Source organism: Periophthalmus magnuspinnatus, chromosome 20, assembly GCF_009829125.3.
Source record: "Periophthalmus magnuspinnatus isolate fPerMag1 chromosome 20, fPerMag1.2.pri, whole genome shotgun sequence".
Classification (NCBI taxonomy): Eukaryota; Metazoa; Chordata; class Actinopteri; order Gobiiformes; family Gobiidae; genus Periophthalmus; species Periophthalmus magnuspinnatus.
In genome coordinates, this window is record NC_047145.1 from 7,676,355 (window position 1) to 7,702,009 (window position 25,655).

Consider the following 25,655-nt stretch of genomic DNA (forward strand, 5'->3'; position numbering starts at 1 on the left):
AGTGCAGTATGTGCAGTTCAAAGCACAGAAGTTAAGGACTATTGCATTGTGTGATTTGAGCAGTTTATTATTTCTGTATCCATGGCAACCCTGCTAGGAGATAGCTATGCTAGCCAGCTAGCTCTGAAATGCTGAAGAGTTTTTACAACAATGCAACAGGCTTCCTACAACAAATATGGCAGAAGATGTTCTGGAGGAAACACTTCAAGGGAATGTCCCATCTCATCACTGACCAAAACAAGAGGCTTAGATGATCCTTTCCTCTTGTGTCTGAATGCTTTGATAGTACAGGACACTTTTGTCCTCAAGGCTGTTACTCTCCTTAAATTACTCTGACACAGGATCTGATGACTTATACCCGTAGAGCTGCACTGAGACTTTTGTTTGACCTTTCTATTATGATGGTAATTTACTGCTCAATGTGCTTAAATTGCCCCTCGGGGACAAATAATTGATGAGTGATGAGTGATTTTGAGTTACTGTTATTCTTCTATTGTCTTCTCTGTGTTGTTGCGACATGTGATTGTCCTGTGAAATGGCGTTCCTTTTGTACAACTGTGAAAACAAATTTCCCTGAAGGGACAATAATGTAACTAACTAGCACTCTGGGTGAGTTTCCTTCCTGTACTTCGATATCCCCCATGAACAAAACCAAAATTCCTCCAGCTCTGCCCTCCTCCTGGTCCTGCCCTCACCAGCTCAAGATGGGTCCCCTCCTGACAGGTCTCCCTAAAGTGACGTTGAAGAATGGGTCAAATACAGAGAAAAAACATTTCCACCTTATCAAAAGACATGCTGTTGGAGTATGTCCCAACTCTGCTGGACTGAGGAATCAAAGAATTCAGGCTTTGAGGAGGAGGAACTTTTTAAAAACAAATTGAATTTATTGTCTCTGTTGGAGGTGGAGGTAGTGGGGGTGCATTGAGACCTTTCTCCATATGGATCAGACAAAGGTCATACTCCCTAGATATGAGGTAAACATGTTCAAAACAAGTACTGATAACAATTCTAATGCTCTTTATTCTTAATTACAAAAACATTGGACATGGTGGTCAAGTTGTTTATTTTGTAATTTGGCATTTTGATTAAGATGATCATCACTAACTCCAGCACTGAAAATTAGCTCTAGTTGCAGGTTTAGGCACTGGCAACTCAGTTTCAGTTGTGATTGTAGTACCTTTTTTTAAAACTGACAGAGCGAGTGCTACATACTGTACTTTTATTTATTTACTTATTTGCCTTTGTGTGTATAGTTTAGTTTTCTTGCTAATTAAAATGCACAAATGAGATAAAATGTCTCTGCTGCTTTACCTAATGAAAGTGTCGCCACCTGTCACTGCGGTTACACCCTGGCCCCGTGTGTATAACGTGTGTGTGCGTGTGTGCATGTGGCCCCTGGTGACTGCTGTACGCCACGCTCCACGGCCCCCACCATAATAAAGCACGTGTGACAGGAAGTGTGTGCGTGCCTAAATATGGGAGCTCCGGGGGCTCGTTATGTCACGGCTGATTCATCCACAGCTAATATATTGTAATGTATTAATGGGGACTTCATTAAGGCTTCCAACGACAGCCCCGAGCCCAAACACCAACAAACAAGGCTATGTGCATGACCGCATTCTGACCTGATGAGTGGTTATTTTAGGAAAGAGCAAAGGGGAAGTTTAATGCTATCGCTCATATATGTAGCTTTTCAGAATATAATGCCATGTATAATCTTGCATATAGCATAAGTCATATAAAATCAATGCTGTTTTTAGATGACATCATGACGTTAGTGTTTAGTTTGAGCCAGTGGCGGGTCTAGACCAACCTGACTAAGGTGCATATACGTTTCTAAGGGGTGCAAAGACATACTCAAAAAAATGTCATTATTTAAAAGGCCCATATTACACTATTTTCTGATCTATGTTATAATGTTGTTTCTTCATCACAAACACACCTGGAGTTGTGTTTTGTTTTATTCACACATGTTTAACACACAGACCCTGCATATTTAGGCTGAATTCTTCTCTCAGATAGAAAACACTCTGTTCTACCTTGTGATTTCAGCCCTGCAATTGCAAATCTCTGTTGAACTAAAGGTAAAAGTTAGCTGTTAATTTGAAAACTACAGTTTCATGACATCACAAAGTGGAACAGAGCATTTTCAGCTTTGGAGATGTAGACATACTTATAATAAAAGGTTACTCTGACATGTGTGGGTGAAACAAAACACAACTCCAGATATGTTTTTGAGGTGGTAATAGCATTATAACATGGCTAAAAGCTTACAAGAGTCTATTTTGTGTAACTTGGGACCTTTATCCTACCTAAAATGAGGATGGAAGCATTTTAAAATGAGGTTGCAAATACCCTTTTGCACTGCTGTAGACTCGGGTCTGGTTTGAGCTGGAGGCTGTTTCTGTGGTCTGGCACAACAGGTACAACATGTGGATTTCACTTATGGCATTTTAAAAAAGAAAATATTTAGCAGAGCTGGGTATTCTCAATACAGTGCACATGGCTATATCTTACATGCACATAGAGAGGGGGTTTAAAATGTACTAAATTTATACTTTTAAACTGCCTACTACAATGCCCTTATTATCAGGACATTGCTTTATGGTTAACTCACTTTTTCAGCAGGGTCATTTACAACCCCAATTCCAGTTGGGATGCTGTGTAATACTTAAAAAAAATAAAAATAACAGAATACAAGGATTTGCAAATTCTTTTCAACCTATATTGAACTGAATAAACTACAAAGACATGATGTTTAATGTTCAAAGTATTTTAAGCATTCCTCAACTTTCCCATTCTTTTGTTGCCCCTGTCCCAGCTTTATTGGAACGTGTTACAAAAAAGACAAAGTATTTTGATAAAAATCTTGAACGATCAAATTAATTATTTCATATTTTAAGGAGACGGTATTCTAATGAAATCATCATTTTCAAACATTTTAAAATTTGAAACTCAATTCTGATACTTGATGAGGCTACTACTACTTTTTATTTAGATAAGAGAATGTGATTACCAACATTAAATAACATTTGGCTTTATATCAATACAATCCCTCAGTCACCCAGGCAGGTTCCACAGTGGTCCATGGGAGTATACTAATCTATGTGGTCGATACAGCTCAAGATCATGCTAAAGCTATTCAGGAAAGGCATGTGACTTTTTTAGTAGATACCTGCTCAAATTAGTATTTCATTATATAATACTACTTTTTGCATGGATTAGTATGTGATTTTTATGCTTTTGAGAATCAAACTCAGAGCTGGGTGTAGACCAAACTGACTCAGGGTGCACTCGAGTTTAAAGGAGTGTAAACATAATAAACATAATATGTTTCCAATTAAGTGTCATTATTTTAGGCGGCGGAGATAAGGATGCAAACAGTTTCAGCTGAGATTGCAATGCATACTATTGTACTTTTGACCCCAGCCTGCCCTAACTACTACTACTACTATAACCGCAACAACTACTAGTCTACTATAACTCCTCCTCTTGTAATGTTCTGTGACAGCTCTGTGCAGAATACTATAGCTCTGTACTCGGCCTCTGATTGGCTGCTCCTCACCACAGACTCCAGAGCGTTTAAGACTGTACCATTTATGTTCAGCGGGGGTGTGACAGTCACGTAGTAAACACAAATCAAGTTAGCTGTGGCAGAATACATATTTGAATAAAAAACTATTATCATTACATTTATACTCAACAACTATATTATAATATTGAAACGGGTATTTTATGGTAAAGCGGGTATTTAAAACAACAAGTTAACTTTCCACCCCTGCCTGCTCCTAATTTCGACTCGGCTCAAGATGGCTGCAGAGAAACAGTTATGAAGATCGACGTTTTGGCCCAGATTTTTGGAGAAATGAGGCCGAGTGCCGCCTAGACACGCTCCCGCCGCATCACCGGGGATCCAGGTGAGATGCCGTCCACGTCTGCCCTCCGTATCCCGGCTCCTGCCCGCTGTGGACCGCAGAGAGGGCCCGGGTTCGCTCGGTTCTCCTGTTAGCTTCGGTGTGCAGCAGGAAGCCCCGTGCTGTGCTCCGTGTTTGCATTGGAAAAATGGCTTCAAATCCATGTTAACAGCTGTCATGGAGGAGTTGTGGGCTTGGAGAGTTTGTGCATGAAAAAGTGCACGGGGAAATGGTGAAATGCACGTCTTGTCGGGGAGGGTTACTGCAGAGCAGGCCTGAGGCTAGCTCTGCAACCCACAGATGTCACTACACTGGGGTTTCCCGCTGAAATGTCCATGTAAACACAGGGCAGTGGGTGGATGTGAGGAGAGGACATATGGACAGCTTTATACAGGGACATAGGCGGGTGACAGTGGACATATGGACATTGGACACTGCATACACACATGGAGGTTGTGCTGCTGCTGCTGTGATGTGCAACAGTTTGCCCCCAGAACATTTGATCTGCACTGAGTGATTGTCAGAGTCATAGGTTTTGCAGAAATAATGAATACGATTATAAGATCAATATGAAGTTTGTTTTGAAGGATTTATATTACGCTGTTTTCTGATCTATGTTATAATGTTGTTTCCTCATCATGAACATACCTGAAGCTTGTTTTGTTTCATTCACACATGTTGCACAAATCCTGCATACTTGGGCTGAGTTCTTCTCTCAGACAGAAAATACTCCCCTATACTTCCACCTTCTGACTTCATGTGGTAACAGAGGAAGTGCTCCACTGTGTTTTTAAACTCCACCTTCACTAGAATCATTTGGATCATTTCAGACCTGGAATTGTGAATCTCTACTGAACAAATGGTAAAAGGAGCTGTTAACTTGAAAACTACCACTGCATGACATCACAAGGTGGAACAGAGCATTTTGAGCTTTGGCGATGTAGACAAACTAATAATAAAGGTTTACTCAAACATGTGTATGAAACAAAACATAACCCTGGGTATGTTTTTGATGAGGTAACAACTTTCTAAGCTGGCAAATTTTGTGTAATATGGGACCTTTAAACCGTTGTCTGTTAGGGCTGTGCTTACGAATGATGATATGCCATATTTTGGGTTAATTTAAAGATGCACTGTGTAACTTTGCCTGTGGTGAGGTTATTGCTTTATTGTAATAATAATGCATTGGATTTTTATAGCACCTTTCAATACACCCAGAGTGGCTTACATTCATTCACTCGACATTATGGTGGTAGTCTACGTGAGTTTTTGGGGGATAAACTGAACAGACCTGAGCAAACCTAACAACTGTGGAACTTTAGGCTCATGTGAACCAGTAACTAGGGCCACAAGATTAATTGCAATCAAATCTAAATTGCAATTTGAGATGTGCTAATTGCGTCCATTCAAAGACTGCAATTTTTTTTACCATCATTTCCTCTACAAACAAAATCATAAAACTGCTAACCCTGTAGTTTAGATCTCAACAGACATGTTCTGAAATGTGATTCTTGTATTAATTAAATGTCATCTGGATGGTGATTTCAAGTAGGAACTGTAGAAAGTCTCTCAGCTCTAACTTTGTTTTTATGGCAGTTTGCAAGATCACTCTCTATTAATTCTTGTGTACTACGGCTTGACCAACTGAGAATGTTCAGCAACAGTTGACCTGATTTAGTATTCACAATTTGATATACCATCATTCTTAAAATCAGTATAGAAGTTCATAGTATGCACTGTGAAATGTCTGTTTCTTCTTATTTGAGAGCACACTGAAATATCAACTACTAAATTTAAACAGGCCACATAACCACATGCATTTGAGAGCATGTTTGTAGAGGTCTAAACTACAGAGTTAGCAACCTTTACACAGAATTAGACAATATATTTTGTGGTTTGGAAATGAGATGCATCACCAGCATATGTTTAATGTCATACTGTGTAAATGTTCCAGACAACACAATAACATCTCCATGAAGACGAGCAGATGCTGACCCTCCATGAAAAGTTACACAGAGCACCTTTACATTTATTCTAATTTCTCTTGCTTTCACATTCTGCTTTAGAGTTGTCACAATACTAAAATTTCAAACTCTATTTTGATACTAAGGAATAGACTCAATACCGATTCCAATACTACAGTGATATTGATTTATGTAGACAACAGAATAACACTTTCAACATTACATGTGTTTTCTTTTATACTGCTTTATATTTGTGTAATCCATCGTCCAGGTGGGTGTTCTTATACTTACTCTGATCAAGCTCAAGATCACTCTAAAGCTAATCAGGAAAGGTTCATTTCTGTCTTGTGAATGTGGCTTTTTTCAGTATTTGGTATCCTTCCTCAAATGTATCTAGTTTTGATACTAATTTTGTTATTGTCTGTACAGTATATTTTGCAGACTCAATCCAGTCCTGTGTTCTCATTGATGTTGATTGATGTTGGTTGTGTTTTGGCCCATAGTCTGAACAGCACGGGGGATTACCGTAGCAGAGGCTGAGGTTCAGACATGGAAAGCTCTCTGCTCCACTGTCATTATCGCACCAACATGCACAACCCACGCGTGCTTATTTTCAGACTCCAAAATATTGTTTCAAATTCTTGAGAGGTACTTGTGCATGAGCTTTGGAGCCAGCATGGCGTCTTTAGGTTTGAATTGGTATTTTTACAGTGGGTTTTCCATGGCAGCACAATGCCCGATGGAGCAGTACGTTGAGCAATAGAGCTATAACGTTGTAATCATAGCAACACCATTAAACTGACAAAGAATCATATTCATGTTATTATATATATTTTATTAAAGTGATGATTTTGTTAAAAGTATGGTATCTTGATGTCTACATTCCTTAAAGGCCAGGGCAACACATAGCTCACTGGAGTGTCTCTTACTGAAGTTAGACTTAAAGTGCATATGACAGTATAAACTATTGTTTCACTAAAACATAGTTAACATAATTATATTCAAGATTTGATTAAAGTGTCAGTAAATGCGACATACATGGATATAATTCCATAACTGTTACCTAGCAACCATAGTGTAAACAACTGCCAACATTTTATGTAGGACTCGGCACTACTTCCTGTAATTTTGTACTTTTCTTTTCAACATTTTTGGCACTGCCACTGATATAAAACTCTGATTAGTATTTATGACAGGTGTCATCTCACCAAATTAAGTCATAATTATAAAAAAACATGAAAACCTGTCACACTAAGTCTTTCATTACTCATTTCATTACTAACGGTGAAAAGAGAAAATCTGTTCCTAGCTTTCGCAAACTCTTTGGGACATTGGATTTGTTAATATTCCTTTGTATTTTCAGCTTTTTTTTAAAGTGACTACCGGTGTATATATAATAATAATAATTATGATTTTATATATATATATATATATATATATATATATATCAATCACCCTCTGCAGATGGGCTTATCCTTTTTTCAAGGCCAGTCCTTGAGGTTTCTGCCCAGTATCTTTGCTGTTCCTAGTACTGCACTTTTCTGGACTGTGATGTCTGATGTTTTTCCTGGGATCTGCTGTAGTCACTCCTCCAGTCTGGGGGTTACTGCCCCAAGTGCTCTGATGACCACAGGCACCACCACTGATGCGTGATCAAATGAGTATCTAGTTTGGATACTAGTTTTAATATCGATTAGCATCTGATTGTATAGTTAGTTTTGACAACCCTACTCTAATCGTCTAAATACTTGGCTTTGTTTCCTCATACGTAGAGTTTTAGCATGGTAACTTTACAATCCAGCGATAATATTCTCTGTGCACTGGCTGAGCCATGTGTTCACCTGTGCGCTGAGCAAAGGAGCAGAAATGATGCGTCACTGTAACTGTCACAGCCGCTTTTTGCATTGCTCTATTCCACTGTGATAGTCAGACTGAAACCTGCCCACTCTGCTCCTGTGTGTATTTGGTTTTACTTTAAAGCAGTCTTGAACAATTTTGTATATCTTTTTGTGAATTTTCTGACATTAGGTAGGTCAGTTTTTTTGCCTGAGAAGGGAAACTAATGATATTTTTAAAGCTTAAGCTAAGGTTAGTGGCTTACGTTTGGGACTTTACACTGCAACAGTTTAGTAGTTTACTCATAATCATGAGTCAACAGTGCGTTCAAACAGCTTATATCATGGCCTGATGCTTTCAGTTGTTTTTCCAACCAAATACAGCTAAGGCTGGGCGATATGGAAATAAAAATCAATTTGTGATCTCATTTGTGATCTCACTCCTGTGACAGTCTCTAATTTTGGTAAAATCGTCACATCATGATTGACTAATTTTCTCTTGAATACAGATCTATGCTTAAACAAAGACACTTTTCCCCATCCACTTCTCTTATTGTTCAGCCTCAGAGTGAGTGACAGGTGGAATCCTGATTTGGCATCAAGAAAATTGTGATGTCATTTTTTGGACATACCGCACACCCCTAATTGCAATTAATTGTGGTCTATATTAACCAGTCTAGTGACCATCGCAGGACACTACATTTCAAGGTGCATTGTGAGGAGTTTTGAATGCCATATAGGGAGCAGTTTGTGATTCATCTTGCAACTAAAGCCGCTGCAAGAAAGGACACATGTGTCGACAAATCCCTTTGCTGTGTTGGTAGAAGGACTGGGTGATATGAACAAAAATATATATCTCAGTATCATTTTTCATTCACGATACGACCAAATTTATATCTTGCTCAGAATTATAATTTTTAATATCGATATGTCGCCCAGCCCTAATTGGTAGGAATAAGGAGATGTTCCATAGAATGTGCTGCATTCATTCTTGTCCTGGTTTGAGATCTGTGCATTCTTAATGTAGACTAGAACTGATCCTTTCTTTCTTTCTTTCTTTATCTTTATTTATACAGGGGAACACAATGAGAGCACTTCAGCTCTTTTTCATGGGTGTCCTATTTAAAATACAATACAAGCAGAAACACAAACAAAACAAATGAGTATATAAGTCCACATTAAAAACAGGAGTAAGTACATGTATAAAAGTTTGTTACCAGATTATCAAATTGTGATTGTGTCACCAATGTATCCAATTTAGCTTTTTCTTGAAGTGTTCCTTGGTGTGTTTTGTGAAGCAACATGGCTAAAAGCCCTCTTTCTCGTCTCAGTTTTGATGCGGCTAGTCCTTAGTCTTATGCAGTCATGTGATCTGTTATTAACTGTTCCGCTATCAATGATTAGTTCTAGTTCTAGTGTAGTTTAGACCCAGTTTTGATGATGTGTGTGAGGCGAGTATACCTTGTGCTGTTCCTGTAACTTTTCTTGCTCCATTCTGGCTGCCTTAAAATCAAATGTTTGAATTCTTTTGTAAGCAACTGCTGGTTGGTGAGTTTCTAATCCTTACAAGGGCATGGATGGACAGTGGGTTCCTCTGCCATGACCTGAGAATGTCATCAAAGTTCCAACTTTTTTGCAATCAACTCCTTGGTGGCCTCAGCACCTAGCTTTAGCTTTAGCCTGCTCTCTCATTCCAAAGCAATGCTGATACACATATTTGCACATATTTGTCCCTCTGACGACTTCACTTGGCTGTGCTCACTGTAAACACAGTGGTTCTTCATAGCACGTGGTGAGAGTGTGGGGCTGACAGTGGAGCGGGCAGGGCGGCCTCATGCCATGCTCCTCTGTTGACTCTGGCTGTGTGCTCCTCACTCGCGGTTTCACATGTGGACGGACCAGCGCGGAGGGAACCGAGACGCTTGTCTAACATTTCCGGCCAATCACATGCCAGCTCCAGTTTCCATAGCGCACACACACACACAGAGACACTGGCGCCGCGTGGTCAGGCTGTCCGCTACAAGCCAGGTGGAGACTCCAGTCTTTATATCCTAATACTGTCAATTTATGTAGACAGATATAGTTCTTCTATTCTAGGTCCTGTATTACTTAAAATTGACTCTTGTGAGCTTTAAACTATGTTATAATGTTATGTCATCAAAAACATATTTGGAGTTGTGCACACTTATTAGTAACCCTTTATTAATTTGTCTACATCTCCAAAGCTCAAAATTCTCTGTTCCACCATGTGTTGTCATGAAGTGGTAGTTTTCAAGTTTACAGTTACCTTTTTACCTTCAGTTCCATAAAATTTGGCAGTTTAAGGGCTGAAATTATGTAAATGACGCTAGGGAAGTTGTATGGAGTTTAAAAACAGAACTTTCTGTATTGCGACGTGCCATCACAAGGTGGCTGAGAGAAGAATAGAGCCTAAATATACAGGGTTTTTATGTGTGAATGAAACAAAACACAACTGGAGGTATGTTCTTGATGAGGATACAGCATTATAATAGAGAAAAAAAAATTGTAATATACCCTTTAACACAAAAAGTCAAATTTCTTCCTCAAAATTCTATTGTGCAACTAATCGAAAAAATAAACGTTAGATGCTGCTTTAATCGGTGGTGTAACCAAAACGTAATCACCAGAGGCAAGCCTTTGTTTCACCTCCTCAGCATCAATTTTGCATATTTTTCATGCTCATAGAAACTTGTCACATGATCGTGCACGCTACCAGATATGTGGTCAGGCAAAAGGACTGAATCACAATATGACGATCTCACACAAATATCAGATCACTTCAGGATCAGATTGTTCTGCACTATGGGGGATCGTGCTGTCTGTGTCAGTTCCTTACAACACTGTCCTGTTGATGCCCATAACACAAGTGCATGCTAGTTATTCACCACATTCAGTTTTTGAAGTCTCCATGAGTGTACAAGTGTGGCTTTTAGACTTCTGACTCTTATAGCCTTTTTCCTTTGGTTTACCATTAACACCGAAGACATGGTTCTCCTTTGTATCGTTCCAGCGCGTCTGTTTTAAAATCCCTGTTTTATTATTCGCCTCTCCTCCTTTTGCATGTTTAATCATTCATTCCTCTTGCAGGGCCGTCTCCTCTCCTCTTGGCCTACTTTTGTGTCATTATGACTGCTCCGTAGGCATTAGCAGCTCAATTAGCATGCCCCTCCATCGCTACCATCACAGTCACCTCAACACACATTTTAGTGAGGTTTTACAAAGTCCATCCGCTAATTCAATTCATCACGACCGGCTTAAGTTCACATCGTTGGAGTTTTTCGGCTGTACCTGAATTCTAAGCAGCTGACGTGTTTGTGTTAAAAGCAAAGGAGGAACAAGGAAAGTGCATCTCCAGCCTGAATAATGGATGTCGACCATATTGTGGAGGGAAAGGCCGGGATGTGGTCGAGTAATGTCTGGTGAGCTTTTCTCCACACAAACTGTTGGTTCCAAAAGGTTGTAAAGGACATCAGCTCTAATTGAGACTCTTGACTGTAGGGCTGTGGTCCGGTGTAGGCCTGTAGGGCTGCATGATATGAGAAAAATATGCAATATATATTTTGGCACAATAAGTTCAGTTAATTTAAAGCAAGAATGCACATTTTTGCACATTCATTTACTAGTCAAACTGGGTCAGAATTAGGATTTTTTTTGAGTCGATATCCAATATTTGTCTTGCCGACATGGAAGATAGAACTGATCCCAATATTACGCTCTTACAATGTAAAGTACAGATCAAACTTATGTTAAAGGGGTATTTGTGGGGAATACATTTACATCAACCTGGTACCTTTTATTGTTTTGAAAATGCTATATTTGCTGACAACAACATATTAAAATGTGTATTTAGAATCTGTATTTAGTCCCCCATCCCTGTGCTTCTCATGCTTCAGAGCGCTATCACAACACAATCAGTGTGCATTCTGCTAATGAAACTACTGCACATCACATCAGGTTTGTACAGGATCGTACTTCTAACAGTAAGGAAGTTTCGAATAGGGCCCAGGAGAGATTGCAAGATTACTCAAACATGCATGGATGACATACATATGGGGCAAAAGTTGGTGAGATTTGGTATTTTTTGGTATTTCTATGTTAAAAGGCAGATTAAACTCATGATTCACAACTCAGTCTGTCTTTATTTAAATACATTGTTTCCTAGTACTTTTTTTCTGCATAAATAGTTTTTTTTCGCATGAACTCCTGTGCAGGTGTAGTCTTGTAAGTGCAGCTTGGGTCAGATACATAGTGATATGTAATAGTTTTGAGAGCTTTTGCCAGCCCCCTTTTTAGCCTACTAATCGATAAACAGGACATGTCTTTACTTGGCTGGTTTGTAGCTGCTGTGGCATTATTATATCATTAGCATTAGCACAGTTCCTGGCTCTGCTCCTCCGGGTTTGGTGATGGTTTTGTGGTCGGACGTTGCAGAGACATGGGGCCGACTGCTATGTCCAAAACCAGGAGGTAAAAAGTGGGGCTGGTTGTAGCCGTTAGCAGTAGGGCTTGTGATGCTGCCGGGGCGCCCTTGAGCAAAGCGTTATGTTCCAAATGGTACCATAATGTGGCTGCAGGGGGTTTTATAACCCAGAATTGAAGCAGTTTATAGAGTCCACACGTCAGAAGGTTTGAACCCGGTTGTGGAAGTGTTCTGCAAAAAAGGAGACGTCTTGGTGCAGTTTATAGGGCTCCAACTGATTATTAATTTGTTAATCGATTAAGCTAATTAATTATTAATTATTCTCTCAATTAATTATTTGTTTAGAATTCAAAACTGCTGGGAATGTGGTTACTCAATTTGACCCAGATGAAGCTCAAGGTATGCCATCCTAATTGAGTGTATGTACAGACAAAATAGTTTTGTTTTTTTTAAATAAAAAATATGCACATTCTGCTGTAATTCTGGCTTTATTTGAGTCAAAACCTCTTCACTCAGCACGTGACATATTTTGGAGTGTGTGTGGCTCAAAACTTTTATTCTAAACTAAACTTGTCTCAGCTTTAGCAGTCTTTTTAGATTGATTTATTTGACCTAATTTTCATGTTTCAAATTGCGATAAGATTTGAGGTGTAGGTTAAATAAATAACTTCTATGGCAAATTATTTTATATGTTGCAGCTCATGCCTTTTTAATGAGGGTTTACTGGGATTATCCTGTGTCATTGTGTCAGTGGCATAAAGTAGTTTCAATATTATCGTTTATCGCAGTATTTCTTTGCAGCGATATGTCATGCTTCAAAATTTGTTATCGTGGCAAGCCTAGTGAAAATATTGAAATACAAAATTAAAATTACATGGTCAACCCCCCTCCTTAAGTCATGTAGTCACGTTTTGTGCAGTGCAAACAAAATATCGTCCTGGGCTGCAGATTTAAGGCCGATAGCCGATATGTTAAAAAGTTCAAATATCAGCCAACCGATATATCAGTTTTCTGTCTCTAGTTTTTTGTACAATTCATATGTCAGAGAATGTTTTTACAATGTTTTAGCCAGCCCAGAGAGGATTGGATACGGAAACCTCCACTTTTGTTAGTTGAGTTGGTCCAAGCAGAAAATGATGCCAACTGTCATTTACTGTCATTTCACTAAATAATCCACTTCCTGTTCAAACCAGAAGATGGCTGGTAAGCAGTACTTACTCTCGTTGTATAATATACCGTCCTTGTTAGTTAATAATGGACAGTGTAAACCAGAGGGCATCTGCTGTAAAAGTACCTCAATTATTATTTAAAACCTGCGGTAAATGTCTCTCTGTATCCTTGTCCTAGCCGGGTTCCCTCCTCAAAGTCCCCTCGTGTTTTTGGCTTTGTCTGGCGTTCTTCTCGTGTAATCAGCTTACCTCCCAAAGCCAGACTTGCACAGATGAATGCTAGGTAAATATTTGGCCTGTGTACTGATGCCTGCTCTGTGTATCAGACTCGAAGCCACACAGGGGAGAGGGTAACTCATTTTGTGCTCTCCTCATGTGTTTACTGTGTCTGCAGCGGGTGAATATGAGACCGAGCCCACGCTGTAGGTTCCACAGGGTCCTCCCACCCATTCACCGAACACAATAATTACTATATTGACTCTACGGAAAATGAAGAATGGATTTTCCTAAGTATTTGAAACAAGCCTTGGAAATTAGAGGTTTAGGCTACAGGGTTTAATAGCTTGGGCATTTAGTTCTCTGCATAGTGCGCCTCCTAATTTGATTTTCAAATTAAAAAGTATGTTTCCAGCCCAAAACTATATATTTTTTAATGATTTTAGGAGTCTAGGAGCATATGGGCAACGCATGCATGAGTCATTTATTATCATATACACTGTCAGTCAAAAGTTTGGACACTCAGCCAATGTTTTTTCTTTGTTTGCTACTTTCCACATCGTAGTTGTACAAACTGAAGACATTGAATATATAAAGAGGAAGATATATGGAATTATGTAGCAAAAAATAAAGTTGGATGACTCAAAGTATGTTTTTATAGTTCAGATTCCTCAAAGTATCCACACTTTGCTTTGTCGACAGAGCTGTATACAAATCCTTGGACTTCTGTCACTGAGCTTCACGATGAAGTTTCCTGAAATGGTTTTCACTTCACAGCTGCGCCGCATCAGGGCTCATCAGTGGAATGCCAAAACTGTGCAAAGCAGTGATCAAAGTAAAGGGTAAAGGTTATTTTGAGGAATCTAAACTGAAACATGTTTTGAGGTATTTCACCCGTTTTTTGTTTACTACATTCCATAACTCCAACACTCCATAACTTCTGATGTCTGTGAGAAAGTGAAAACCTACAGTACGAAAATAATCTGTACTCAAATCTTTTATATAGTAACGAAAGAAAAAATGAAATGAGTTCTGTTGAATAAAACTGCTCTAAAGGAAAAGGACCTACTTGGGTTAAGAAACTGAATAACAGATTTAAAGTTTTTTCATTCGCTAGATGGAAATAATAATAATTAAAAAAAAACAACATAATTATTCACGTCTTGAGATTAGTGTTGTCACGAAATACAAAAATTTTAAACTTTTCGAAACTAAGGAATAGACTTGATACTCGATACCAATTCCGATACCACAATGGTAATTAAAAACATTCTTGCTTTAGACAATAGAATGTGATTTCCAACATTAAATCATAGTACCTTCTTTTTACCATGTGGCCTTATATCTGTGTAATCCCCCAGTCGTCCAGTAGGTTCCATAGTGGTCCATGGGAGTGTAATACTAGTCATGTGTCTTATACTTGTTCTGATACAGCTCAAGGTCATTCTAAAGTTATTCAGGAAAGATTGCTGTTCTGAGAATGTGACTTTTTTAATATCTATATTTGCTCAAATGAGTATCTAGTTTCTATACTAGTTTTAGTATTGATTTAGTATCTGATCAACCCTACATGGCTGCACTCTGTAAAGCCAAAGTATGATATCACTATACTTAATATTGCAAACAAACTACATATACTACAACAACACCAAGGTTCTCCAGTTGACAGAAATGTGCTGTTTTTGTTTTTTTATGTGATAAAAAAGGCAGATTTGATTAGTTTTCACACAGTAAAAAGTGGAGGGTTAAATTGACTCACAGAATCAACTTTAGCAGTTTCTCACGGTTTATGAGTCCAATCTGATTTAGAGGTAATTTAATTATCTGAAATGTTAAGTAACACTGGACCTGAATGCCTGTTTAACCCAGAAATCAAGAGTTATTTTAACATTTTGAGAGTAAACAGATAACACTTTGTAGAGTTATCCTGATTTAGCTAAATGATACACAGAGGTGTTTTACTTTTGCTCTGAATCTGAGTTAATTTAAAATTTTGGGGAGTAGTAACTACACGCTGACAAGTGTAGATTAATAAGACACACTGTAAAAAAAATAAATAAAATTCAGTGCATTTATTTAGTTTAAAACATTGTAAAAGATGCCTTTGGACTGTCTTCTGCAAATGGATCAGAGACATCTCATGGGGCAGGATTATAGAAGTGCTCCTGAATAAAAAGAAACCATAAAATGTAATACTGCATTAACACAATTTACATTGCTTTGAAAGCAAAATAATTACTGCATAGCCCTTCTTCGAGCATGGATCTTTGAGAGAATGAAATGCCAACACAATCCCAAGGGCATACTGTTCCAGGTGGCCTTAGAGGGGAAGTTACTAAAGAAAGAGGAATTCAACTTAAAACATTAAGAATCATGTATGAATTAGTGAACAAATATAGAGACATACCCATGGTGTTCAACCGCGTGTGAGACCAGTACATTAACGAACTTCCTTCTTGTAGTATGAGTTAGTTTCTGTTGTTGGGTATTCCTTTAGGACTTCTTCACCACCAGCTTTTTCTTTCAAAGCTGGAGGTGAAAAAGAGCAAATTAGAATAAACCCCAGCTCAAACCCCCATTGAACTTTTAAATAGTTAAAATGACTCTGAAATGTTTTACCCTGAAATTATAACCCTGCAGTTTTTGCTGTGCGTAAATTTAGCGTTGATTCATCTTACTTTTTGTCTATGTAAAATAAGGCATGCAGTAATATTGATATCACAATCTTCCAGTATTGTGTAACCCCATTTGGACCAGTGTTGTGATGACAGCCAGGCCCATCCTGTGGCTCCTCTGCACATGCACCCAGCAGTGTCCCACCCACGCTCTCCTCTTCTCCTCTCTTGCTTCTCTTCCCTCTCTCCTCATTTTCCTCATCTTCTCACTCCTCCTCTTGTCCTCTCTCTTCTCTCTCCTCTCTTTCTCTCTCTCCTCGATCCTCTCGCTCTTCTCTCTCCTCTTTCTCTCTTCCTCTCTTCTCCTCTCTCTTGTCCTCTCTCTTGTCCTCTCTCTTCTCTCTATCCTCTCCTTCATCCTCTCATCCTCTTTTAACCTCTCTTTTCTCTCTATCATTCTCTCCTCTCTCTTCTCTCATCCTCGCCTCTCTTCTCTCTCATCCTCTCCTGCTCTTCTTCTTTCTCCTCTCTCTTCCTCTCATCTCCTTCATCCTCTTTCATCCTGTTAACCTTGTTCCTCTCGCTCATCCTCCTCTTTTCTCATCTTCTTTCTCCTCTTCTCCTCTCTCATTCTCTCCCCTCTTTTCTCTCATCTCCTCCTCATCTTCTCACTCCTCTCCTTCATCTGCTCTCATCCTCTTCAACTCTCTCTCTTCTCTTTCATCCTCTCTCTTTCTTCTCTCTCCTGTCTCATCCTCTTTTCTACTCTCATCTTCTTTCTCCTCTCTATCTCCTCTCTCTCACCCTCTCCTCTCCTTTCTCTCCTCCTCTCCTCCTGGTTTCTAACACGTTTGCGACTCTGCCCTCGCTCCCATTTATGCCTCATCTCCTCCCCTCCACTGGATCCAGTTACCCCTCCATTACTCAGACGTTCCCCCAGCGCAGAGGCTCCGTGTCGGGCAGAGCGGAGCCGGCCTGGCCTCTCTGGACCCGGGCTCTAATGCGGCACCACCACAGCCCACGGCCCTGGGCAGTGGAGCCGCTCCAGCTGTGGTCCAGTCCCGGGCCAAAGCAGCATGTCACTACAGTGTTTCCCATTAACAGAAGAGACTGTGGCGGCCCCCCGTAGTCTAAAAAGAACATGGACTATAGACTTTGGCGTGACAAAATCTCACAAAATCGATGGGAAATACTGCACTACTATGAGGAGAGGGCACAGATAGATCCTGTGTGGAGCCATTTTCAATATGACAGGAACATTTTTTTTTTATTATTTCTTAAAAAGGATGTATTTTACTTCTATAAGGTATTAACTGCTAACACCAAATATTTTTAGATCACCAGACTGCCTTTTATTGTTTTGAAAATTCACAGAAAACCGCGTATTAACATGTTAAACAAGTTTTCATTCCGTTTTTGATGCTCTTGAGTCTAACCTCCCTTTGCTCCCCCTTCAGAGCACAATCACAACAGTCTGCATGCACTAATGAAACTACTGCACATCGCATCAGGTTTGTGAAGTTGTAGCTTATTGTTTTGTATCGTGATTTTGTATGTTTATGGAGAATTGCCGTGCGGGTGCATGATTTATGTAGGCTTGTGTACTGAGCTTCGGACAGAATCGTACATGGTAGAAATATATATCAATATTCATTCAAATCTTGTTCTCTGCGTTTGACCCATCATTCAACGCCCAACATGTGAGGGTCTCCAAAGTTGCAGTAATATCATCATTAAAACCCATTTGAGGTCAGATATGTTGACTTAATGGAGAAGAGATAGTGGCTACGTCTAAATTTTATTCTTCTTTTGACATTTAGATTTTAATGATGGAAGCACCTTTGATAAAACCTTCAGTCATGACATGTTAGTTTAGTGTTGATTTACTGCTATTGATTCTCAGTATAGACTTTTTTTTTTTTTTTACTCGGGGGAACATAAAAATGTGATTGGACTATGACAAACTTATTTTTTTCACTTTCCATTGACTTTTTAAGGGCGTGGCCATGCAAGTGTGGATGTAGTTAGGGCGCGATCTTCATTGACACGTATAGTTTTGTCCAGGTCATCAAAATACACAAACGCTACATTGGGTCTGTTTAAATATAACTGTTTGCAAAAGTTACCAGGATAATGATTTTAAAAATAAATTTGAAAGGGGTGTTCTAGAGTTATAGACGCCCTCGCCACCCCTTGCAACAGCGGGGCACAAAAAAGTAAAACTAAACTGAAGTAAATCTACTCTGCAGTGGGGTCGTTTTCACACATGTTCCTGCGCTCCAAGACTAAGCCGTGTCTGTTTATTTGGGGAGGTCAGATGACTCCATTAAACCCATGCTAAACTCCCCAGCCGCCTCCTCTCCGCACCGTCCTGTCTGCATACAGCTAACAGACACAGACAAACCTCCTATAGTGAAGTCACTGTGATTTGTGGTGCTCATGTTTTTATGGTTATGTAACGCCGCTCCCCTGACGCATAAATGTCTTGTTAAACTGCGTGCGGCCCTGCTCCTCTGAACGTGACTGATGTGAGGGGTACCACAGCAGCGGGCGGGCCGTGTCCAGCTGGCCCCGCCCGCCCCGTGACTTGGCACTATTTCCCCTGGCCCGGCTTCATCGCTTGATTAATGTGGGCAGAGTTACGGCGCTAAATCTACTGCGCTATCGGAGCTATTACGGCTAATGTATGGGAGAGGGGAGGGGCGTACCTGTGCTGGGGTTTGGCAGGGGAATGTTATAGAAGATACTATAGTACTCATCTTTAAGCTTTAGGAAAGTCACTTAACTCTGCGCTTGATGGTGCCAAGATTTTGCTTCTCTCGGTTTGAGGTTATACATCCCGTGGTCACTTTGTCAGGCACACGAGGTTGGTATGACGACGGTGACGGCCTTATATTTGAGTACTTTGTTTGAGCCTTACAATTCTGGGCAGAGATGGATGATTTGATGGCAATATGCTGTACCAAAATGGACCTTTTAAAGCATGTCTATTCTGCAAAATCATCTTTTCATGCTGTAGTTGTTTCCTTTCTCATTTGCCGTTCCAAAGTTGTACTTACAGTGATTTGTGCATGTTTGAACAATCTTTAATCGCTTATTTTTAAGACGCCATATTGCCGATCAACACATTTTCACCTCTACTGGTACACACCCACTGTCCTGTACTTACTTTGTTGTCCAATTTTATTTTATTAACCCTTTAAGGACTGAGCACACTATAGACCAGTATAACTTGCGTAGATTTTTATTCTTTTCTTAGCCATAAATATCTTGTTAAATCATGTTACTGCATTTTTTTTCACACAACTACCTGTATTTTACATATCCATCCGTATTTTTTCTTTGACGCATTGAATCAGTGACTGGGAAAATCCCTGCGGCACCTGCGCTCTCATTCGTCATCTTCGAGGGACAACGTAAGCAGATTACCGTAATGACAGTAAAATATTTAAAGAGCCCTATATCTCTGCTTTGAGACGCCGTTTGAATTTACATGATAGCACATTTGGTTGCGGAGTTACAGTAATTGAAAGTCTGCAACCGCGCTCTATCACAGACGATAGCATCCGCCACAATAAGGTTAATCGGTGATACGTGTAGGATTCATCAGCATCGTGTAGCCATTTTGGTACAAATGGAAAAACATCTGCATCTCGCTAGTGTGATGTGCAGCTATCCACAGAAGCTGCCGACAACATCATGGCTCTTTGTTGTGATGACATTTACATCGAGGTCAGCTCCCATTGGGCACCGCAGTTTTCTAATGCAGAAGTCAGAGGAAGCAGAGTTGTTCTTATTAGATGAATAATGAGATTTATATGTGCAAAACATGAGGATCCCCTGGTGTAGATTCTAACTACGTAGCAGACACAAGCACAATGTCTTCTCTAAGAGTCCCATTGAAATTCAGACTGAAAATCAAGTCCAGACCAAATTGTATGCTTTTTGTAACTTAAGCCTCCACCCAGATTGTCTCCAGTCATTGGATAGTGAACCTTAGTGTGACACAGGAGTACCAACTGTAGGCTGGGCTGTAGGTTTTTTGTCGTTTAGTGGATTAGTTCATCAATGGTGCCTTAATGACTAATTTTTAATTTAGATTGTATATGGAAGTGAGCGAGTGAGTGAGTTAGCTGAAGATTTGGTATGTTTTGGTATTTCTATGTCAAACGGCAGATCAGATAACTCATGATTCACAAATGTATTCTGTCTTTATATAAATACATTGTTTCTTAGTACTTTTTTTTTTTCTGCATAAATAGTTGTTTTTGCATCAACTCCTGTGCAGTTGTGTCTTGTGAGTGCAGTTTGGGTTAGATATATCGACATACGTAATCGTTTTTATAGAACTTTTGCCACTTTTGTCTCCTTTTTAGTCTTTAGTCAATCAGGAATTTCTTTAGTTGACTACAGCCCAAGTACCAAGAATGAGACACAATTCTCAAGTTGTTCAGATCACAAATTTGATTTTAATTTGAATTATATATAATTTTATACTATAGTTATTTCAAAAAGCGTAGTCAAAATTAAAGCAAAACGACTTCAAAAGACGCCCAACTCACTGGCGGTCAACCCATATTTTTTCTCAAATATAAATTTTTTTAAAAACTCAATCATTTACCAGACGTGTGCACCATCTTTTGGCAGAGATCTTCTTGCACGAGCTCCCATCCCTAACCACACACTGTCTAAAATTTCAAGCACTTGCAACCCATGCTTTGTTTGAAAAATAAGACACTTTGCACAATCAAGTGTCTAATCTAATCTCAACTTGTGGTTATTAATGTTCATAGGGTCATCCTTAGTTTCAAAACCACATCGCCTACAGCTTATTTCTGTCATATTCACTGCAGCATTTTGCACTTTGCACATTTCACCTTGTATCGTGCTGGTTTCTAATTGTAGTGCAGCGTAAGGCAGGCTAGCTCAGTGTGGCCCGCTCAGGCTCGTCCTACCTAATTGAGTGTTTGGAGGCGTAGATGGCCACTGGCTTGTACACACCTCATCTCTGTGTAGTTTTACAGTAATGAGACATCTGGGCCAGTGCACCAGAGAGAGAGATAGAGAGGGGAGGATCCGCCTGAGGCCCCGCTGCCACAAACAAAACGCGGTGCTGAGTGCTTGTTTAGCGTGTCTCTGTGTGAGTATTGGTGTGGGCATTGGTCTGGCCCTAAACACTGTGCTCCTTGACAGCTGTTGTACTGTGGATGTTTGGGAGGCATGTTTAGAACTACAGTGTGTTTACTGTAACACATGTGGAGTCCAAACACGGCACACACGTCTGAGAGTTTCATTTAGAAGGCCAAGTGCTGCATGTCACACAGGCATCACTCTATTTCACCCAGCTCTGTGCAGTTTTTATTACAGAGACGGTTGGACTATTAGCCACAGAAAAAGATTGTTAAAATACTAGTAAAAAATATCAAATGGTACCAATTCCTAGGTGCACTATGTAATTTTTCCAGTGGGTGGCTTCATCACCAGCTTGTCTCCATGGAGATGATATTGCTTTACCTGTAATCTTCCACAGTATGGCATTAAATTAATCTGTCTTGCATTTATTCAAAGTCAATCTTTAGAAGTAGTTTTGCGTTCTTACTCCGTCGCCTCTCCACAGATTTGACCTGTATCCTTAACCTTGCTTATCTCAATGGAAATAGATGAGTTTAATGCCAAAGCAATAACATCTCCATGGAGACGAGCAGATGTCTGACCCACATCAGAAAAGTTGCATAGTATACCTTTTAAATAATTCCTCCTTGAATGGTTTTATGATTATTAAAAAAAATAAATTAAAAATAAATTAAAACAACTAATAATAATAATAATTTCAATATTTTCGTTCCATGTGAATTGCCCTCTGCATTCTGGATTGCCTGAAATATTTTTTTGTGTTTTGTCTTTACAGAAGTGAACATGGACGAAGGGTGCAGACAGTGACTGGTGCGGCGAGTACACCCAAGGGTAAATACTCTTACGTTTTACTCACTTCACGTATTTATTTTTCATGTTTTAATCATATCAATACTAAAAATGCAGCATAGTATTACATTCTGATAATTTTCTCTTGAAGCCTCTGCTCTTAAGCTTTTCTCTAGACATATTATTGCCTTTTCTTTTAATGTTGTACAGTATGGCATTAAACATATCTTGCCTCCATGGAAACAGTTAGGGTAAGTTGCAGGTCTGATCTGTGGAGAGGCAATCTAACGCACAGTAAGAATTTTTAATACTGTAATTGAGTAAAGGCATAATGGATACTTTTAATTGCATATTGTGGAACATTCCAGACAAAGCAATAACATATACATGGAGACTAGCAGGTAGAGGATTCCCCACCAGAAAGGTTACGCAGTGCACCTTTTAAATCCAGGAGCTGTTTTAGATGCAATAGTCGAGCTATGAATCCTAACTTCCTAATGATTTACTGCAGTATTTAAATGGAAGGGTTAGAGGCCATAATGAGCTGGAACACTTTTCGTTGGATAAGACCTGGCATGGACTGGTGTGGTATAACTTCTCTAAAGTGTCAGTGGAAACAGGGCTACGCGGAGCTCTTCAGTGCCCACCAGAGACCTCTAAATGTCTGCTGAAGGACTGCCTCACATCACAGCCAACCTCAACCATCCGACTGTTTTGGTCCTGAATTACTCATCTTAGAATCATTTTTCCTCTGCCTCTAAATGGGAATGGAAGGTACTGACAAAATGAAAAAGTCCAGATTTGTTATTTAATTATCCTGACTAAAATAATAAGATGTTTACTTTTATTTTTGTGCCATACTTAAACCTCAACTATGATATTTAAAGCTATATATGATGGAATACCGAAGTGTAGAAATGTATAGCCCCACAACCTTGCTTGAAAAAATACACTAAAAGTTATTCTATACTTTTTAACACCTGTTTTTGCAGCTTTATGACAAACATTTTCACAACTTCAAAATCATTAAAATTTTGTTCAGCCCTTCTCAATGGGCTGAACAAAGGATCAAAGTCGCACCAAAACAGCAATTATAAAGAATACGTATTGCGCTTGAACCTGCTATATAGTTATCATCTATGACACCCATGGATCTTTGTTATAATTTGGACATTTTAAATAGAAATATAAATCTAAAATGACTTCTGCAATGAAAGAAACATCTCCTGCTGTGCCCGATGGGACCTGATGTCACCATAAATGTCATGCTGTTGGCACCTCCTATGGACAGCTGCTTATCACATTATCAGGAAGTGTTTTTTTTTTATTATTATTATTTGTACCAAAATGACTTCACGATGCTGTTGAATCCTATGTGTATCTTGATTCAGAAAATTACATTAGAGATCTAAGTACAGAGCGGTGAAACGGTGTCTTTAAATGCATGAATCACTCCAAATACAGCTGCGGGTGAGTAATTGGTTAAAAGCTCTGAAAAGTCGATTTTGCAGAATAGGTCTGCTTTAAAGTTTAATATTGGCAAATCAAAAATTCTGCAAGTCCTCTTCTTAGAAACACTCATCTTGTAAATCTAACCTGTATGCGCAGTTGCTTAACTTGGCAGTTAGCAGGTAATATGTCCTAATCTTCTCACATGTTTTTTATTGCTCATATTCCTGAGTAATCTGTCAGAAAATTCCCAATTCCATATTTTCCCCCAAACATTCTGGTCCCACCACGCGTCAGTGGCATTAGCTCATGTGTGTAGATCCTAGAAAATCCCCCTCACACGGAGGCATGAGGAGACTAACCCTGGCACAGCCCTCCAGAGAAGTGGGGTTCATTCCAGAGCTCTCCTCAGATCTTTGGGTGCTGGGAGGAGGGCATTGATGGCCTGGTACCTGTCAGGTCTAAGTGATTGCTCATTTCCTGTCCCGCTGGGGGAGGGGCGGTGTCTAATCACAACCAGCTGTTATAGGAGTGTATCTTAGCTGTCTGTGGTGGTGGAGCTAGGACTGCTGACCACTCCATGACCAGGACTGGGATCAGACAGGCTGTAGTTTGTTAGTAAGATCTGGACTTTTGAGGTTTAACTATCAGAGTGTAGGGCTATGCGGTAGAGCTGAACAGTCACGCCCACTTCAAAGTCCGCTCTGGTTCTGGATATAAATTTTCCATTAATTTTTCTCTTAGACATTTAGCTAAAATTCAGATTTTAAGAGTTCAAAGATATTGCGTGGGCCAACCATCTATGTGGTAACTAATATCCATAACATAGTTGTTTTAGGTCCAAAAAGGCCATTTAAAAAGCAAGATTCTGCAAAATGTTTTAATACCTTGGCAGTTCATAAAGTTTCAGATACAGAGTTTAAATAAAATGATAGGTCTTTTTGTCATTAGTTACCACAGAGCTGATTAACCAAGAGCAAGGTTTCAAACTTTTAATATTCATACTTTTTTTTTTTTAAGTCTATGAGAAAAATGAATGGAAAATCTACTTCCAGAACCAAGGGCGGGCGATCACTGTTGAGCTTCATTTATTGAATTTTAATCAAGGTGGAGATTCAGTCATTTCTAATCACCAGTGATCAGCCTGGGTCTTTTTAACGGAGAAGTCTACAGCCAGTCCTCTGTCAGACTGTGGTTTGGAGCAGACAGAAGAGTTTGGAGGACGAAATGTCACTGGCACTGATGTAAAGTCTCTATTGTTCATGTTCAGGAAATTAATATTGAAAACCTCTTGTGTTTTTAATAACTCAAAATAAAGTCGAATTGTAAATCGTAATCGAACAATATGAGGACAAAAATCATGATAAATATATTTGGCACAGTCCTAATTGTGTGTTTGTTTGTTTTTTAATGTATTTTATTTAGTTAATCAGATATAATCCAGTGGCAAGAGTGGCTCACAGTAAAAATAAGTATGCCCTTTTTTGTAGCCCCTGGTCTGGTGTTATTTGTGTAAAGTTAATGTGCGTTAAATATACTTAGTTTTAGAGAAGTATAGCTCTGTCTGTGTGTGTTGTGTGTGTGCAATTACATATATTTGCAAAATTCTTCAGTGCCACTATAGTTGATCTTCTCCTCCTCCTGTCCCTGCATCTCTCAATCTTCTTCTCCACTTCCTCCTCTCAGCCCAGATTCTCTCCATCACCTCCTCTCAACCCTTCATCTGATCTGCCCATCCTCTCCTCCATCTCCGTCTGTCCTTCTCCAATGCCGTGTGTCTCGCCATCCTTTCCTCCCCTCACAACCCAGCATCTCTCCATTCCCTCCTTTTCATCCTCATCCTCTCCTTTGCCTCCCATCCCTCCATTCTCTCCTCCCCTCACCATCCTACCCCTCTTTCATCCCTTCATCCTCTCCTCTCAGCCCTATATCTCTCCATCCCTTCCTCCTCTTCACAGCCCACCATCTCTCTGTCCTCCTCCTCCTCCTCCATTGTCTCCTTCATCCCCCTCAGCTCTGCTCCCCTGTGATTAGCTAAATGGCACATCGATTGCCCCTGTCCGCACCGAGGTTTAGCGCGCCGTGTAGTTCCGCCTGTCCCTCGCTTTCATTGGAAAACTACGAGCATAA

General features: G+C 39.6%; 1 protein-coding gene across 2 annotated transcripts in view; it reads left to right on the forward strand.

Moving 5' to 3' along the window:
* Positions 1-3,796: 3,796 nt before the first annotated feature.
* Positions 3,797-25,655, forward strand: part of znf438 (zinc finger protein 438) — a 75,575-nt gene continuing 53,716 nt past the window's right edge. The window contains exons 1-2 of one of the 2 annotated variants that reach the window (XM_055229893.1): positions 3,797-3,917; positions 22,063-22,118. The gene's annotated coding sequence lies outside the window, so the exon portion shown is untranslated. The remainder of the gene's footprint in view (positions 3,918-22,062; positions 22,119-25,655) is intronic. The other variant, XM_033986218.2, reaches the window with a different exon arrangement.